The 18,710-nt window shown below is 44.2% G+C and overlaps 1 protein-coding gene across 7 annotated transcripts in view; it reads left to right on the forward strand.

Moving 5' to 3' along the window:
• FAM118B (family with sequence similarity 118 member B) overlaps positions 1 to 18,710 on the forward strand; it is an 82,340-nt gene that overhangs the window by 16,333 nt on the left and 47,297 nt on the right. For 2 of the 7 annotated variants that reach the window (XM_040326175.1, XM_040326176.1), the window contains exon 1: positions 14,222 to 14,444. The exons of the other annotated variants lie outside the window; for them this stretch is intronic. The gene's annotated coding sequence lies outside the window, so the exon portion shown is untranslated. Of the gene's footprint in view, positions 1 to 14,221; positions 14,445 to 18,710 lie in introns of those variants that run through there. 7 annotated transcript variants of the gene reach the window in all.

Below are 18,710 nucleotides of genomic sequence, written 5' to 3' on the forward strand. Positions count from 1 at the left end.
GCTGCCCTGGAAGACTTCTTGGAGAGTTACCAAGTACCTAAATCTGTTTTCTAGCAAAGAGGAGGCAAAAGGTAAAAAAAACTTCTGTACGTGACCCCATAAGGGAGGTTTGCCCCTACTTCCTGTCCAGGTAATAAAGGGGCAAACGAAACAAGAAGGGAAGAGAAAACGCCAATGTGACACACGGAATGTTCAAGCTGGGTTCAAACTGTTGTGAAAATGAACGTTTTGCATGTTTCTGTCCCGCTGTGTCAATTATTTTTTAATGGTGCCCCAAGGCACCTTGTCAATGGAAGTGTGTTGCAGTGCACTACCATGCCTTGTGGTGAGCTGCCTTAAAGGACTGTTTTGGTGCATTAATAATAATTAAGGCACAGTGCAAAAAATGTGAGCCCAGCTTTAATCTGTGGTGCCAGTATGCAGAAAGTGGCAAACCAAGATCCCGGGTCCAAAAATATACATCAGAATTGTATTTTTAAAGGGCTTCACCGGTAATTTTAAAGATTCAAATTCTGCAGCAGAAACATGGCTGCCCAAACACTGCCCATTTGTAGGAAGTGACTGCATTTAAGTAGAACTCCACCTAAAAAGAACAGTACCACTCCTCCTTAAAAAAAAAAAAATGGGTGGAGTGGTTACTTTTTTTTTTGTTTGTTTTTTGTGACCAGTACCCACTCCCACTTTGGAAATACCTGCCTAGGTGAGAAAAATGTCAGCGGTTGACTTTAAAAAAAAAAAAAATCTTTAAGCAGAGTAAAGTGATCACCATAACCCATTTAGATTGTTTTACAGTTCTTGGTATATGACACCCTTTTGTCCACTTGTAAGTATCAGAAAAGATAAATCTGACAACTAGGGCCAAAACAACTAATTGATTAATCGACAACTAATCGATTACAATTTTCATAATCGATTAATCGGCCAGTAACATAATGGGGTTAAAAAAAAAAATTGCCCTTTATAGTACACAAAAGCAAATCGCTACTGTAAATATTACTTTCTTTTTTTTCAATTAACAATTTTTTTTTATTAGACACACCTCGTGTCTAATAAAAAAAAATTGTTAATTGAAAAAAAAGAAAGTAATATTTACCCCCGTGCCAGAAAAGAAACGGTACAAGGAGGTCATCAGAGCGTAAATATTACTTTCACTGTCCCACAGTAAAAAATGAACCCCTTACAGTAGCGATTATTTGCTCTTTTTGTACTTTTATTTTTGTTTTTTTAACCCCATTATGTTACTAAACATCTCAGGCCTGGTGCTTTTTGCAGAAACACACTACAGTTCATTTACATGTTTTTCTATGGGACACGTTCACATCCATGATTTTTTTTCAGCTGCTGCGTATTTGGAAAGGGCAAGGACTTTTTAACGAAAAACGGTGCCATTGTTTTTTTTTTTTTTTTTTTGGTTCAATATACTTCAATGGAGAAGCTGCAGAAAAGCATGTAATGTGTTTTTGTGGCAATTTGTGTTTTGTAATCTGCCCAACAACAAATTGGCCCAAACATTTTTAAAAATGCTATTTTTTATTTATTTTTTAAGGCTATTATCCGGTTAATCAAAACAATAATCGGCCAACTAATCGATTATGAAAATAATCGTTGGTTGCAACCCTAGACATAACACATTTGGCCACTTGGGAAGTGCACTTGTTGACAGTGACAGAGATTTCCAGAATGATGCCATACAGTAAGCCGATATCGGGTGCACAGGCTGTTCCCAGCACTGCTAATTTGATCTGAAATGTGATATAATTTTTATTTTCTTTCCTGTATTTTAATCACTAAGTGGAAGACTATGTTCAGTATGTTGTATACAGTTTTATGTTTATGCTCTGGCTGGGGTTTAAAGTAAGTGGGAGGGGGGCCAGAACACTGACACTTGGGGACCCAGAATGCTTCCAGTCCAGGGGACACCCTGTCATGCTCTAACTCTTTACTAAAACTGGAAAATGTGGTAGACTCTGCATAGAAACCAACCAATCAGTGTTCAGGTTATTTTGTCAAAGCTTAAAATGATTGTAAAGTCTCCTTTTAAAAAAAAAACAAACAAACCTGTTATACTTACCTGATCTATGCAGTTGGTTTTGCACAGAGCAGCCCGGATCCTCTTCTTCTCGGGTCCCTCTTCACTGCTCCTGGCCCCTCTGCTGAGTGCCCCCACAGTAGCAGCTTGCTATGGGGGCACCCGTGCCGAGAAACGGCTCTGTGTTTCCATTTAGACACGGATCCCTGACTTGGCCCCACCCCCCATCTGCCCTGATTGGCCAACTGACTTTGCCGCAGGAGCCAATGGTGCTGCTGCTGTGTCTCAGCCAATCAGGAGGAGAGTGCCGGACGGCTGAGACACTCGTGGACATCGCTGCAGAGAGATGGGGCTCAGGTAAGTAATTGGGGATGCTGGGGGGCTGCTACACACAAGGTTTTTTATCTTCATGCATTGAATGCATGAAGATAAAAAAGCTTCTGTCTTAACAGCTCCTTTAATTGAACAAGCTGAAATTAGAAGCTGGCTGGCTACCATGCAATAGGGGCACAGCGATAAGAACCTGATGGAGGTTCTAACTATTTGCCACTCTCTGGATCATATTAAAGCCACACTTGGGTGGAGGCGGGCTTTATAAACCTTTTTTTTTTTATTTATAGTCGACACTGAAAATCACAATTCACTGCTTTCTTTAAATACCAACGCCAATCCTAATCGTAACTGTAAACAATAGATTTATTATCACATTCCACCAAGAGGGGAAAAATACGGAAGTAATGTTGGCAAGCATAAATCTGGGAAGTTAATATAAAACTAGCAGTGCTGTGATACAATCTGTGCACCAGATATTGGCTTCCTCTCTGTCGATCCATTAGGCTCATCAATAGAAACCTCTGTCATTGCCAATAGGAAGTGCCATACCCAATCAGTCACAGGTCCGTACCATCAATGAGAAATCTGAAAGAATGCATGTGAACTAAACATCTTAAAAACTGTAAAATTCCCTACATGGGTGATTTGTTATCTGACTTAACCCTTTGTTGGGCAGTGTGGTCACTTTCTTCATGTGGTCTTCCGGTGTCAATGATGTAACGGCTTCAACAACTCCTCAGAAAATGTGGCTTGAGGAGGTTGAAGTGGTTGTAAAGGTAAACACTTTTTTTTTTTTTTCTTTACCTTCATGCATTCTTTGCATGAAGGTAAAAAAAAAAAACATTATTTGTAGCTCCCCTGTTGCCCCCTCTAAATACTCACCCGATCCCGATCTTGATACAGTGGGTTGCACTATAGCAGCTCTTCTGCCCTCTCAGCTCATGCATGTTTGACTGAGAGCAGCAGGAGCCATTGGCTCCTGTTTTCAGTCCAAACCTAAAAAAAAAAAAAAAGCAATTCTTTACAACCACTTTAAATTGACAGAAGATAAAAGTGGACCTTCAGTGCTTCCATAACTCTACTTATCGCCTATTGTTAACCTTTATCATCTCTCTAAAGGGTCATTTAACACCTGACGCACGTTGCTTGATACACCCACATGCAGTATGTTACCTGGGTCTGTAATGTGTGTCTGCACAACAGAGTAAATTGCCTTAACCATTTTCTCCCCAAACACACCAACACAATGCACGCATTCTGATGTACAGTATCTCACAAAAGTGAGTACACCCCTCACATTTTTGAAAATGATTATATCTTTTCATGTAACATTGAAGAAATGACACTATGCTACAATGTAAATTAGTGAGTGTACAGTTGGGTCCAATTGGCCATTTTCCCTCCGTGGTGTCTCCACTCTCTCCTCATACTGGTCACTGGAAGTTCAACATGGCACCTCATGGCAAAGAACTCTCTAAGGATCTAAAAAAAATTGTTGCTCTACATAAAGATGGCCTAGGCTATAAGGAGATTGCCACGACCCTGAAACTGAGCTGCAGCACAGTGGCCCTGACCATACAGCGGTTTAACGGGACAGGTTCCACTCAGGACAGGCTTCATCATGGTCGACCAAAGAAGTTGAGTGCACGTGCTCAGTGCCATATCCAGAGGTTGTCTTTTGGGAAATGGACGTATGAGTGCTGCCAGCATTGCAGCAGAGGTTGAAGGGGTGGGGGGTCATCCTGTCGGTGCTCAGACCAAGGCTGTATCCTGGCCTAGGCCAACAAGGCCCAGGCCTAGGGCAGCACTTTGCAGGGGGGCAGCACGGAAAGAGTCCCTGCCGGCTTGCGCTACACTGTTAGTGTAACACAAGCTGCTTTTTGACTGTCCTATCATCCTGGACCACAAACCTTCCTCACTGTGCTATATGTTTCCTGCTGCACCATTGGCATGGCTATATCTTCTTAGTCCTCTCCATAAAAGTATCAGAAATTTGTGCTTAAAGTAGAACTATAGGCAACACTTTTTTTTTTTTTTTTTTCATTTTGGATAGAGTAAGGGAGGGTTATAGCCCCTGTCAGTTTATTTTTTACCATCTCCGTCCCATTGCAGATATTTCCCTTCATTTCCTGCCCCATAGCCAAACAAGAAGTGAGAGGAAATCTATGCAAATGAAGGGAATCCATTCCCCCCCCCCCCCCAGGCCCTAAGAACTAGTGTCCCCACTCAAAAATTTCAGGATGGGTCTTAAACAGAAAGGGCGTGGCCTTGACAGGAAGGGGTGGCTCATATTTAAATTAGGGGGTGCACGAGTTTAGTCAGGCCTAGGGCAGCACGAAACCTAAATACACCACTGGCTCAGACCATACGCTCCATACTGCACAAGACCGCCCACAAACAGTTTGCTGAAGACAAACAGACCTAGGACATGGATTACTGAAACCATGTCCTGTGGTCTGATGAGACCAAGATAAACTTATTTGGTTCAGATGATGTCAAGCGTGTGTGGCAGCAACCAGATGAGCAGTACAAAGACAAGTGTGTCTTGCCTACAGTCAAGCATGGTGGTGGGAGTGTCATGGTCTGGGGGTGCATGAGTGCTGCCGGAACTGGGGAGCTACAGTTCATTGAGGGAACCATGAATGCCAACATGTACTGTGACTTACTGAAGCAGAGCATGATCCCCTCCCTCCGGAGACTGGGCTGCAGGGCAGTATTCCAACATAACGACCCCAAACACACCTCCGAGATGACCAGTGCCCTGCTAAAGAAGCTGAGGGTAAAGGTGATGGACTGGCCAAGCATGTCTCCAGACCTAAACCCTATTGAGCATATGTGGGGCATCCTCAAACGGAAAGTGGAGGAGCGCAATGTCCCTAACATCCACCAGCTCCGTGATATCGTCATGGAGGAGTGGAAGAGGACTCCAGTGGCAACCTGTGAAGCTCTGGTGAACTCCATGCCCAAGAGGGCTAAGGCAGTGCTATAAAATAATGGCGTCCACACAAAATATTGACACTTTGGGCCCAATTTGGAAATTTTCACTTAGGGGTGTACTCACATTTGTTGCCTGTGGTTTAGACATTAATGGCTGTGTGTTGAGTTATTTTGAGGGGACAGCAAATTTTCACTGTTATACAAGCTGTACACTCACTACTTTACATTGTAGCAAAGTGTCATTTCTTCAGTGTTGTCACATGAAAAGATAGAATAAAATATTTACAAAAATCGAAGGGGTGTACACACTTTTGTGAGATACAGTATGTGTTCTGTATAGTTTACTGTGTGGATGCAGGTTGTGGGTCGATTGGAAATGGAGCGCATATGCACGAGTGCCCCCATAATAAGTGACTTGGTGGGGGGTGGAGCCAGGAGTGCTGGTGGGGGACCCCAAAAGTGGAGGATCGGGCCTGCTTTGTGCAAAACTATTGCACAGAGGTAACTATGTTTGTTTTAATAAAGAAAAAACAAAGCTTTGCTAAAGTGCCAAGTTACTGGTGGAAGAGAGGGGCAGAAGCTGCGCTACAAAATTATTGCTGAGAGGGGTGAGCTGAGTCACTGCTGGGAAGGGGGAGAAGAATAAATCCCTGAGGGGGGAGCTGAGCTTATTTACTGTGGGTAAAGAGAGCTGAGTTGCTGATTCACTGCTAGGAGGGGGGAGCAGGGGAAGCTGAGCTGCTTTATCACTTCTGGGAGGGCATCTGAGCTGCCGCGTTAATGCATGGGGGGAGGGGGGGTGTTGAGCTGCTGAACCACAGCTTAGAGGGGGAGGAGCGTTAATGCATGGGGGGAGGGGGGTGTTGAGCTGCTGAACCACAGCTTAGAGGGGGAGGAAACAAAGCCGCATCGAAAAAAAACATCAATTGCCTCTACTGTGTCCAGCAAATGCTGCTAGTGTGCATCCCCAGCAATCGCGCCCGCTGTTCACCTTTTTGGAAGCCTATTGGAGCTTATGGCTCTAATCGGGTGCGTCCAAAATATACCCCGACCATAGATGGATTCATGCATTGCATCAATGGTGATAGACAGGTGGCAGGAGAGAGGGGGCAGCGCCCGTTATGGACGCACCGCCACTGGTAGGGAGGGCTGAGACGTGTATAACTTCAGTGCTTCTGCTTGGCTCTGTGAGCATGAATTCCTCCACTGTGCCTGCAGCTATAGAGCACAAGGGATTTCTTTTAAGCTCCTTTGCTGCTTATTAACAATATATAAAGTGGGTATTTAAGTTCATTTTGTTTTTTTCCTCATTTTTTCATCCTCTCCAGTTCTGTCAGGTTGGATGGCAAACGTTGGTGGACAGACATTTTTAGGTCTCTCCAGAGATGCTCAATTGGGTTTGTCAGGGCTCTGGCTGAGACATTCAAGAACAGTCACAGAGTTGTTGTGAAGCCACTCCTCCGTTATTTTAGCTGTGTGCTTAGGGTCATTGTCTTGTTGGAAGGTAAAGCTTTGGCCCAGTCTGAGGTCCTGAGCACTCTGGAGGAGGTTTTTGTCCAGGATATCCCTGTACTTGGCCGCATTCATCTTTCCCTCAATTGCAACCAGTCGTCCTGTCCCTGCAGATGAAAAACACCCCCACAGCATGATGCTGCCACCACCATGCTTCACTGTTGGGACTGTATTGGACAGGTGATGAGCAGTGCCTGGTTTTCTCCACACATACTGCTTAGAATTAAGGCCAAAAAGTTCTATCTTGGTCTCATCAGATCAGAGAATCGTATTTCTCACCATCTTGGTGTCTTGAGTCCTTCAGGTGTGTTTTTTTTTTTTTGGGCAAATTCCATGCAGGCCATTGTATTGACACCCGCTAGCGGTTCACAGAAGGTAGTGTGAACTGCTCGCAGGAGAGATGCGATGTGGGAAACGCTGCTGGTTCCTGCATCGCTACAGTGTGAACCTAGGCTCAGTGTGCTGGTTCTATACAAAAAAGTTCTTTTTTTTCTTACTTTTTAAAGTAGATGCAAATCTTATCTGAATATTTAATTTGCTAAATCACTATGTATTAACCATAATCTACAACATTTAAATAGTGCTATACAATTAATACAACACAAATTCCTGTGAATAAAGTCCAACCATAAACCAGTCTCCCAATTAGGAAACAAAGTCCTCTAAGAAGGGGGAGGGTGGTTAAAAATAAATAAGGAAACCCAGTTGCAACTTTTTCTTCCTTTTTCCAATCCACCACTGTGAATACCCCACTTGTTAAATACAATGTATCCTTCATTCTCCAAAAATAGAACACCACCATGATATGTTTACCTTCCACCAGGTGTAGGCCCGAATAAGGCTCCTTTCAGTTGGTTTTTCAGGCAGACCTCATCAGAAGGTCCATTCATCCCTATGGACAGACGTGTCCATATACACCTGCCTACCTCTGTTTAGCAGATTACCTTATTATTTTATAGGATTTATATACAGTGGGGAAAATTATTTGATCCTCCGCAGATTTTGTAAATTTTGCCCACTTACAAAGAAATGAAGGGTCTATCATCTTAATCCTAGGTGTATTTTTAAAGTGGTTGTAAACCTTATTTTTGTACTTCTACCTATAGGTAAGCCTATGGATCTAGTGCAGGAGATGACCAGATACTGCGGATCTAGTGCAAGAGATGAGCAGAGAGGGGGGGGGGGAAGGACACAGGAGAGAGACAGCAGTGCTGCGGATGACGGAATCACTCAAACGGACCACAGTGTCAGGGCTCAGCAGCTATGATTATCATGGTCTGTTTGCAGAGGGGAGGGTATAGTCGGGCAGGATCAGACAGGTGTTTCAGGTGATACGGGGGTCCAAATTTTTCTGGGGTTAACACTTTAAATGGCGATGACAGGAAGTGTTTTTTCCATGCCTTGGAAGAAGTCCATTCGCGAGGAAACCAATCGGGAGGGGAAAAAAACTTTCCTGTCATCATGCTCTTGTATCTGCTGCTGTTTTGTTGCTGTTTTGCTTTGCTTCATTGGAAATGTGCAACTACAGTTTTTAGCCCAATAAACTCCTTTTTAAAGTGGTTGTAAACGAACACAAAAAAACCTGCAAGACAAAGGCATAAAGAGCTAATGCGCATAGCATTGCTCCGGGAGTTACTTTGGGAATCGCGGGCTCTGGCGCTGTGATTGGCTGGAGCAGCGATGATGTCACTCCTGCACATGCCCGCGGGAGCCGACGGTAACGACACACTAGCTGAAGTAACGGTGCCATTGCTTCAGTGTGCATGTGCTGATGATGTGTGTACGTGCTTATACAGGGGATATCTCCTAAACCGCGCAGGTTTTAGGAGATATCAGGGGTAGCTACAGGTAAGCTTTCTCGTAGGCTTACCTGTAGTAAAAAGTAGTTGTAAAGGGTTTACGTTAATGGTGCTCTTTTAGTCTGTAGGAGTCTTATATGGATTATATACCATCACCGCAGTTTTTTCTTGGACCTTGCCAAAGGTGGATGTACTATGGCTGGTTTGACCTTCCGTAATTAGAGGGTCCCGGTGTTCCGGTAACAGTACATCTTAACCTGTGTATCGGTGTCTTTATCAAGGTGGAGGATTTCCTTTTCTTGCACTACTTGAGGAGTTTCTATTTTCCATAGCCATTGGAATTTGTGAACTTAGCCTTTGTGTGTTTGGACTTTATTGACCCCCTCTCTTTTTGTACATCGCAACTTACTTTTTATATATACATATAAAATGAATGTGGTTAATAAAATTGTAAGTAAACAACATAGTGATGATGGTAGAGCAAAACCTTGATCATAACAAACATGCTGCGGAAGCATTGGGATTTTTGTTCTTCAGGGGTGCTCATGTACAGGTACAAAGGTATTCTATGATTTAAAAATAACAAGAAGTCTCATATACTGTATACCTACAAATCGCCTAGATGACACAAACCTGGGGCAGGATCAAACAGGCCACTGGGGCTACCAAAGGCTGCAAACCATAGGCTCAAGGTCACACCACTGACTATCAAATGGATAATAAAATGTATTGTAGACTCTGCAAACAATCTGTATATATTATAAAGGTCTATCAAAATGCATAAAATGCAGGGCTTACATAATCTAATTTCCCAAGGGATATGGTAGAGAGACTAGGTGCATTTGCTGGAGTTTCAACGGGTACTGTTGGCATTAATTAAATGGATGATGATAGCTGAGCTTGCATAGCAACAGCTGGCTTGCAGTTGGATCTAGATACAAATATATACAGAAGTTAAATAGGATTGCAAATCGGTTGGTAAATTGAGAAGCAGGCCAAGTGCTCAATCGTGGCAGCATTGGCACTGACCACTCATCCTCCGTAGAGGCAATTAAAGTGTGGGGAACTGGGGGGGCTGTTTGTATGGCCTTTCAGTTTTCTGTAAAGGTAACCTAACCCTTTAAAGGTAACTCCCTTCATAAAGGTATATCAAGCTGCTATATAAAGTCCCATTGGATTGTGCCCCTGATGGTCCTGCCTCATGTGGCTGAGCCACCTTTTAATAATACAAGTTGTTTTTGTTCTTCTATCACCAATTTCCCTGGGGTGATGTTGACTATGGCGGCTGGTTGACATGGTTATTCACTGTCTATTAGCAACTTTTATCCACCCTCACTGACTGAAAATATTTCCCAAGGAGCACAGGGCTGGGACATGACTAGCACGCTCCTTGCATAGGATTCTGCATGTCTTGTCCCAGGACAACAAAACCCCTCTGCTGGAGGATAGAAATACATGGCTGAAAAGCACAGGACCAGTTGGAGAGCAAAATCAGTGGGTGTAAGGCTTGTACCTTCCGCTTAATCCACTCCTCGCCCCCAATTTTCTTGGGGGGGGGAGTGGGGGCTTCAGGAGGAGTGGGCTCCTGTCCCACTTCCTCCTTCCGCCCAGGGACCACTAAAGCGATACGTCAAATCGCCTTTTAGCGGCCCCTCCCTGTAGGCGATCACCTGGGACACGTGACAGGTCCCAGGCGATCGCCTGTCCAATCAGGGAGCGTTGCGCCGTTCCCGCATGCGCAGTGAGTGCCCGGCCGAGAAACCGAAAGCTGTCACAGCCGGGTGCCCACAGTTGCAGTGGAGGCGCCGGCGGTGAAGGGGGGGCCGGAACGAAAGCTCACAGCGGCACGTCGCTGGACCGTGGAACAGGAACACTTTTTGTAGGTTGACTTTTAATAAACATAAAAAAAGCCTGGAACACCCCTTTTTAATATAGCTTGTAGCCAGACAGCCCTTTTTAAATGCCTATATTGCACCCTTTGTACAGCCCAACCATTCTCCTGTCTGCACTGTAGAAGGACTCGCAAAGTGACACTATTTGTAACTACTTGCCCACAGTAGATTAACTGTGGACGGGCGACGCAGGCAGACCAGACCATGTACCTGTACGTCACCACTCGTCTCTCAGGCTGTAATTGCACATGGCACAAGCTTGGCAGCAGATTTCAGCCAATGATTTTGTATGAAATCGGCTGTGTTTACAAACGGACAGAACTTTTATGTGCATAGGAACAGTGATCTGGCTGGCTGTTCTCCCTGAAAAGCATGGATGAAAAACAGCCAGATTAGAAAGTAAGTGGCACACATTACACCTATTGGGTACACAGTTGACCCCCTCCCAGCCAGTGTCATTAGTACAGTGTCGGTGTACAGTATTTTCACTGATCACTGTATTAGTGTCCTTCACACTTAGTGAGCCTCTAAGCCAGTGTTTGTTTGCGTCGGATTTCCCATCACAGTCCCACAATGAGTCGCTGATTACCGCCATTACAGTATAGAGTCTATAGCTGCATGAATTCCAGTATGTATATCATAGTTTGTAGACACAAGCCAATCCATATAAACTTGGGACTTCTCTGCCACAAAGTCATGTAGCGGAATACATTTTGGCTTTCGGTGTTAAAGCAAGAGCGTAGAAGAGCGGAAGCCGACTACAGCCTCAGACCGCTGGCCCTGATAGGCACTTCCACACAAGCAGATCATTATCTCGGACTAGAGAAATGCCCTACTTTTGATAGAAAATTGGATGACAAAGCGTTACCTTAAACTCAACGGTTCGAAAACAGAACTTCCCCTGTTTAATGCTAATTGAAAGAATCACCCCGTAACAACATGGACACCCCTGCCCATTCTGGGTAAAACCATCACCCCTAGCCAAAGTCAAATGTCTCGCAGTCATCTTTGACACCCACATGACAATGGATGCACAAATGGGGTCAGTAGTCAGTGGATCGCACCATCTGCTGCGCCTACTACGCAGACTCACGCCCTTTATCCCAAAAGAAGACATGGCAGTCGTGGTGGGAACAATTATCAACTCCAGACTCGACTATGCAAATGCCCTTCATCTCGGTCTCCCTAAATACCAAATCACTCGTCTGCAAGTCGTGCAAAATACGGCCGCTCGACTTGTGACTGGAAAAAAACATGGGAATCAATCTCACCTTCACTGAGATCCCTTCATTGGTTGACAGTAAAAGACAGAATCACTTTCAAGGCACTCTGTCTAACACATAAGTGTGTTCAAGGAAATGCCCCCCAATATCAATGCGAGAAACTAAAAGCCCATAACCCCAATCACGGTCTGCTATCCACCAACCAAAATCTACTCTAGATGCCCAAAGCCAGATACAAGTCCAAAGGAGAACGAAGATTTGCAGTCCAAGGACCCAGACTATGGAACGCTCTACCGACCTGCATCCGATCGGAGGTGAACTACCTGGCCTTCAGAAGAAAAATCCAAACCCATCTCTTCGGAGGACAAAAGGGTACTTGGGGAATGGATACTAAGCGCCCAGAGGCGATTCAGTTTGCATTTGTTGCGCTATATAAGTTTCTCACTCACTTTACAATGTGCGTTTAAAACTTCTATTTGTTGGAGTTGGCTTTGGAGGAGGCGAGACGCGTTGGACCAAGCTGCCTTGAGGAAGAGGTTTCTTAGCTAAACTTCCACAACTACCATTCCTTTGTCCAAGGAGACCATCTCTGTGGCCATTGAGGATACAAGAATCACTAAAGCTCATTTAAAGATGGCTCAACCTAGAAAGAATCGGACGCCTGTCAAGCATCAGACTCATGGCCGACGGATGACAAGCAGAGCTCCTATACAAACACCTTCTAAGCAATGCAGACCTGTCTCCTACATCTTCCGCATTAGGAAGGTCCGCACAGGTCTTCGCCCCAAGTTTAGAATGTCCACCAAAGCTCGGAGTGCCATGTCCTCATTTGTTAAAAACCTGTGTGACAAGATGGTAATTGAAGCAGGAAAACGAATGCTACGAGAACACAAAGACAATATTATCAAAGGATATCAAGAGTGCCATAAGCGTTCTGATGCCCAGAACCCTGACCAAGCATGCCTTATCGAAGGACAACAAAGTGCTGAGCAATTACAACCTGAGAAAGTCACATTAAAAGGCATCACACAGCACCAGAAAATGATATGTAACTCAAATATATTACAATCGAAAAAAAAAACAAAAAAACTTCTATTTGTGGTCTGCACTGGAAGTCTGTGTGACCAGGCGACAGCACAGGAGCGAAACTACATAACGGGAGGATCCCAAATACAGACCTCCTTGGCAGGGACAATCGGTATTTGCAGATTTAAAATGATCGAATATTTGGTTTATATGAGATTTTAATGATTATTTTTACTACTTGACGCCCACAGTAGATTTCCTGCAGAGGAGTAGCACAGGCAGGCCAGACAGCGTACCTAAATGTCATCGCCTGTCTTTTGGGTCCGGGGGGCCCATATGTTGTGTGACCGACTAATTGCCAGTTAACCACTTAAGGACCGCCTCCTGCACATTTACGTCGGCAGAATGAAGCGCCGGGGGACACGAGGACCCGACCGCCGCTGGAGTCCCGCGATCGGTCCCCGGAGCTGAAGAACGGGGAGAGCTGTGTGTAAACACAGCTTCCCCATTCTTCACTGTGGCGCTGTCATTGATCGTGTGTTCCCTGATATAGGGAAACACTATCAATGATGTCACACGTCCAGCCCCGCCCCCTACAGTTAGAAACACAGATGAGGTCACACTTAACCCCTTCAGCGCCCCCTAGTGGTTAACTCCCAAACTGCAATTGTCATTTTCACAGTAAACAATGCATTTTTAATGCATTTTTTGCTGTGAAAATGACAATGGTCCCAAAAATGTGTCAAAATTGTCCGATGTGTCCGCTATAATGTCGCAGTCACGAAGAAAATCGCTGATCGCTGCCATTAGTAGTAAAAAAAATTTTTTTTTTATAAAAATGCAAAAAAACTATCCCCTATTTTGAAAACGCTATAAATTGTGCGCAAACCAAACGATAAAAGCTTATTGCGATTTTTTTTTATTTCTTTTTTTACCAAAAATATGTAGAAGAATACATATTGGCCTAAACTGAGGGAAAAAAAGTTTTTTTTATATATTTTTGGGGGATATTTATTATAGCAAAAAGTAAAAAATATTGAATTTTTTTCAAAATTTACGCTTTATTTTTGTTTATAGCACAAAATAAAAACCGTGATCAAATACCACCAAAAGAAAGCTCTATTTGTGGGGGAAAAAAGGACGCCAATTTTGTTTGGGAGCCACGTCGCACGACCGCGCAATTGTCAGTTAAAGCGACGCAGTGCCGAATCGCAAAAACTGTCCGGGTCCTTTACCTGCCTAAAGTGGTTAAAGTAGTGCAGTGCTGAATAGCAAACAAATGATCTGGTCATGAAGGGGGGGGGTAAAACCTCCTGGTGGTCAAGTGATCATTACTGTGATAATCACATTGAAGATGGTTTGGCTGCTACTACTATTGTGACATAAAAAATAATTGTTCAGTGGGCGGCTCACAAGCGACACCTCTGCCTGGAGCTGCACAATGCATTCCTATCAGGAAATAAGAGTGCAGGGCCAGTGATGGCAAGTGAGAGTCATGCTGGGCAGATCATACCGGACTCATCACAGCTGGTATAACACGTGGAGCTGAATTCTACAGTGAGCAGTGACATCACTTTTCCTAGACGGACCTGAGCAGCAGGGGGCGGCCCTTCTCCCTGTACATATAACCCGAGCGAACACAGACCACGAGACACCCAGACCGGCCGGCCACCTGAGCATTCTCTCTGCTGTTGTATGTACAATACCTTTTACTTTTATGTATTATTACTTCACTCCCTATTATGTTACAATAACTTTACCTCCTTTGTGTGTGTCATATCTTTACTTCAACTTCTACATTGCACTTTTACCCCTCCTTTATTTATATTTTTGTGCCTTTCTCATGTATGTTCTACCTATAGGCCTAGTTTACACCTGCAGTAGGGGCAGTAAAAATAGGCAATTGAGCTTCAATTTTTCTGCCCCCATTAATCTTACAAAGCAGTTTGATGTGGCTGTTCATGTGTCACAGTATGCTTTGCATTGCAGCCATGGCAAGAACAATTCTCCCCCCCCCCCCCCCCCCACATGTTCAGTGTGCATTACTGCTGCTGAATATACAGAACACCTTTACCCACTTGTATGTATTCTCCCCTTACCCCCTACTATACGTTTCACATTGAGCCCTGGTTCACATTGGTGCGATTTGACATGTAAAATCGCATGTCAAATCGTCAATGGCATGGTACTAATCAATGCGACACCTCATCTACGGCGCTGCACCGATTTCAAAAACTAGTTTCTGTATTACTTTTTGTGATTTCGGGCTGCGATTTACGTTGACAGCTGTGCAGAAACCTGAAATAGCGGCCGAAATCAGGACTGACCAGCGGGAGTGAAATCGGGTGAACTCACACGGCTTCATTCCCGCAACCCAGTGTGAACCTGGGCTAAACCCCTCTTATTTATTATACTTTTACCTCCCCTCACATACAATGGGGTTGATTTACTGAACCTGGAGCGTGCCAAATCTGATGCAACTGTGCACGGTAGCCAATCCACTTCTAACTTCAATGTGTTCAATTAGGCTTTGATAAAGAAAAGTGGAAGCTGATTGGTTTCTGTGCAGAGCTGCACCAGATATTGCACTCTCCATTTTATCAACCTCAATGTCTTTTATTACACTGCATATATTGCGGATTATCTTCTCACTATTGTGTCATGTCAGCTGTTGTATGTGTTGGCAGCCTGTACTGCTCAGGCATTGCAATCATTACCAGTATGCTGGTCTGAGACTACTCCTTGGTATGCATTATTGTCATAGGTTTTGGTTTTCTGAGTGATCTTTGTACAGGTAAGTGTAGAACAAAGGAGCAAGAAATCTCATGCATTGATCACTAGGTCAGGCAGTGTTCCTCGGCAACACCAGGAGTGGTGTACACAGGTGGTTTTACCTGACGTTTTATTGCATTTAAGTCTGAGCTGCAAATCTGTGCTTTTTTTTTTTTTTATTATTCCTTTTAGGCTCGGTTTCCACTAGTGCGATTTGTCATGTGACTTGGGACTGCAAAGTCGCATGACAAGTCGTACCCCATGATTTCCAATGAGTACAGTTCATATCTATGTGACTTCAAGTTGCAGCGTCTTCAAAGTAGTCCTTGCACTACTTTGGTCCCACTTTGCGACTTGAGGTTCATAGACCTCAAGAATACACAGGCATTGTTTCAAGTTGCATCAAAATTGCACGACTTTAAGTTTGCAATAGTGGAAACCTAGCCTTAGCCTGGGTTCAACCTAGTGCGATCTCAGGTGCCGGTCACATGTGATGGCTGAGCTTTTCTAGTTCAACCATACAGTTGTATGGCTGAACTCGCATTTTTTTCTTTTTACCACGAATTTCAGGAGTTGGACATTATGCGATTGATGATCTAGCCAATGGAATCATAATGTAAAAAAAAAGTGTTCACTTCCTGTTTTTTGTGGAGAGTAGTGTGGTGGAATTCGCACATATGTGAACCATCAATGCGATTCCAGAACGATTTACATTGATGTCTATGAAAACTATATTCGCAATGCTGTAAACTTGCACAAGACTTTTTTTTCATCGCATTCGTAGAGGAATTGCAACGCATGTATGTGAACGTCTGTCATTGAAAACAATGACTTTATGGATGACATGCGAATTTGGTATGTTTTTGACGCATCACATTAGTTATGAACTCGCATAACTGTGAACCGGGCCTAAACGAGGTGTGGAGGCAACATTAACTCCTCCTCACCGCCAGTAGAATGCCCGCAACGAGTAAGGGCCCTTTCACACGGAGCAGATCAGTAATGATCCGCCTCGGTGTCTCCGTCAAGCTCAGCGGGGATCCTCCGTAAAATCCCCGGTGAGCCGTCGGCTGACAGGGCGGTCCCCGCACACTGTGCAGGGACCACCCTGTCTTTCCTCCGCTCTCCCCTATGGGGGGATCGGATGAACACGGATCGTATGTCCGTGTTCATCCGATCCGCCAGACGGAAGAAAATCCTATTTTGCGGAGGCAGGTGATTACGGGTGTCAGCAGATGGTCATTCGCTGACACCAGCAATCACATAGGGACCAATGTATGTCCCGTTTTTCATCCGCAACGGATGGATGAAAATGCGGACATACGGTCTGCACGTCTGAATGGGGCCTAATCCAACATGGATCACTGTTTACTAATCAGAGGACAACACAAGTGTAAACAAGCCCATGAAGTTTTACACACTATTGGCAGGTGGGCTGGATGGTGCATTCAGTGCCACCTTCTCACACACAAACATTGGAATCTCATGCACAGGGGCTCACCACCCCGTGTGCATGAGACCTTATCCCAGTATCAGCAGTTCATGTTTTGGAGATCGCCTCCTCCCCACACCAGCTGTGGTAATTACTGATAAGAGGTTGCTGATTAAACCACCTGTGCAGAAAACATGACCTGCTAGGCTACTTGAGGACTGCAGGTAAGAACAGCCTTTGGCTGCATTTTTATTTTTACTTTATGGTTTAAAGGGTCAGTCCAAAACTATTTGTCAGTGTTTGGTTGATGATAGAGAGTTGAACTTCGTGGAAGGGCAAGGACCTTTTGCATCCAAGGTAAAAATACCAAAGTTATCACCCCCAGCCTTACATGAACTACTTTAGCAGCAAAGGTTGCACCCAAGGTGGTCTCCCCATATGCCTACTCTTTGGCCCTTCCCTGGTTAAAACCCCCTGACTGTTTTTCTTCTATCCCTCAACTATTGATCTGTCGCTAGAGATCCTGCGTCCCATTCTACCTACGGAAATTGTGGAGAATCAAACGGAAACCCTGCAAGTTCTTGTGAAACAATGGCAGGAGCGCCTCACCTGGCTTCTCTAAAATATTTAACTAGCCATCCGTTGTTTGAGCCCACCACATTCCACCTGTAGCTGAAATATCACTTTTAGTTGGACTTACACTTCAATCCATTGTTTGCCAAATTGGTGGTAATAAAATGTCTTTTTGGCCTTCAGAGCCAATCCAATTTCTTTTTTCCTATAGTTTGTGCTAGATTCACAGGCATGATGGGTATTGTAGTTCCTGAACAACTGGAGGGCCATAGTTTGGAGACCACTGGCTTAAAGGATACGTTCACATTGGTGCGATTTGACATGCGATTTGATAGGTCAAATCAGAGCCTATTGTCAGCAACCTGAGCATCCCAATCAATGCGGCGCCGCACTGATTTCCGAAGGTAGTTCTGTACTACTTTTGGCGACTTCGGGGGTGATTTTCAATAGACATTTGTGCATGAACCTGCACAAATGAGATTCAAGTCGCCCCTGAAGTGGGACTGAAATGCGGCCTTGAAATTGTGCGAGTTCAGATTAACTATTTCAAAGGCGTGTTCAGCGTGAACGAGGGCTTGGGAGAATGCCATATGTTACACCCATATTTAGAGTATAACATGTTCCTATGCTCCCCTCTCTGACAGCGGGTGGGCAAGCTTACTGTCACTTTTTGAAACCAGTGCAGCTTTGTAGGGCTCCGTCCACACAGCCACGTTATACAGTCATGGAGGCCTGTGAATGGAAAAAACTACTAGTACTGTCTGCCACTGCGGCAGATGTACTTATATTTTGAATGTCCTGCGAGTGTTTTGCTCAACACGCTTATAGTCATTCATTCTTCCTCTAGCTTTGTAACAGTAAGCCCAAACGGGGATATGGGCAAAAAGCTAGAAGACACTGCAAGAACCTGACACTGCACCCACTAACTACTGATTTTTGTAGGCTTTAGAAAAAAAATAGTGTATACAAGTCCTATTGTAATTGAATGTTACTTAACTAAAGGTTAAAGGGGTGGTAAACCCTCATGTTTTTTCATCCTAATGCAACCTATACATTAACCACTTAAGACCCGGACCAAAATGCAGGTAAAAGACCAGGCCCCTTTTTGCGATTCGGCACTGCATCGCTTTAACTGACAATTGCCCGTGGCTCCCAAACAAAATTGTCCTTTTATTTTTTTTT

Source organism: Rana temporaria, chromosome 10 (assembly GCF_905171775.1).
Source record: "Rana temporaria chromosome 10, aRanTem1.1, whole genome shotgun sequence".
In the NCBI taxonomy this organism is placed as follows: domain Eukaryota; kingdom Metazoa; phylum Chordata; class Amphibia; order Anura; family Ranidae; genus Rana; species Rana temporaria.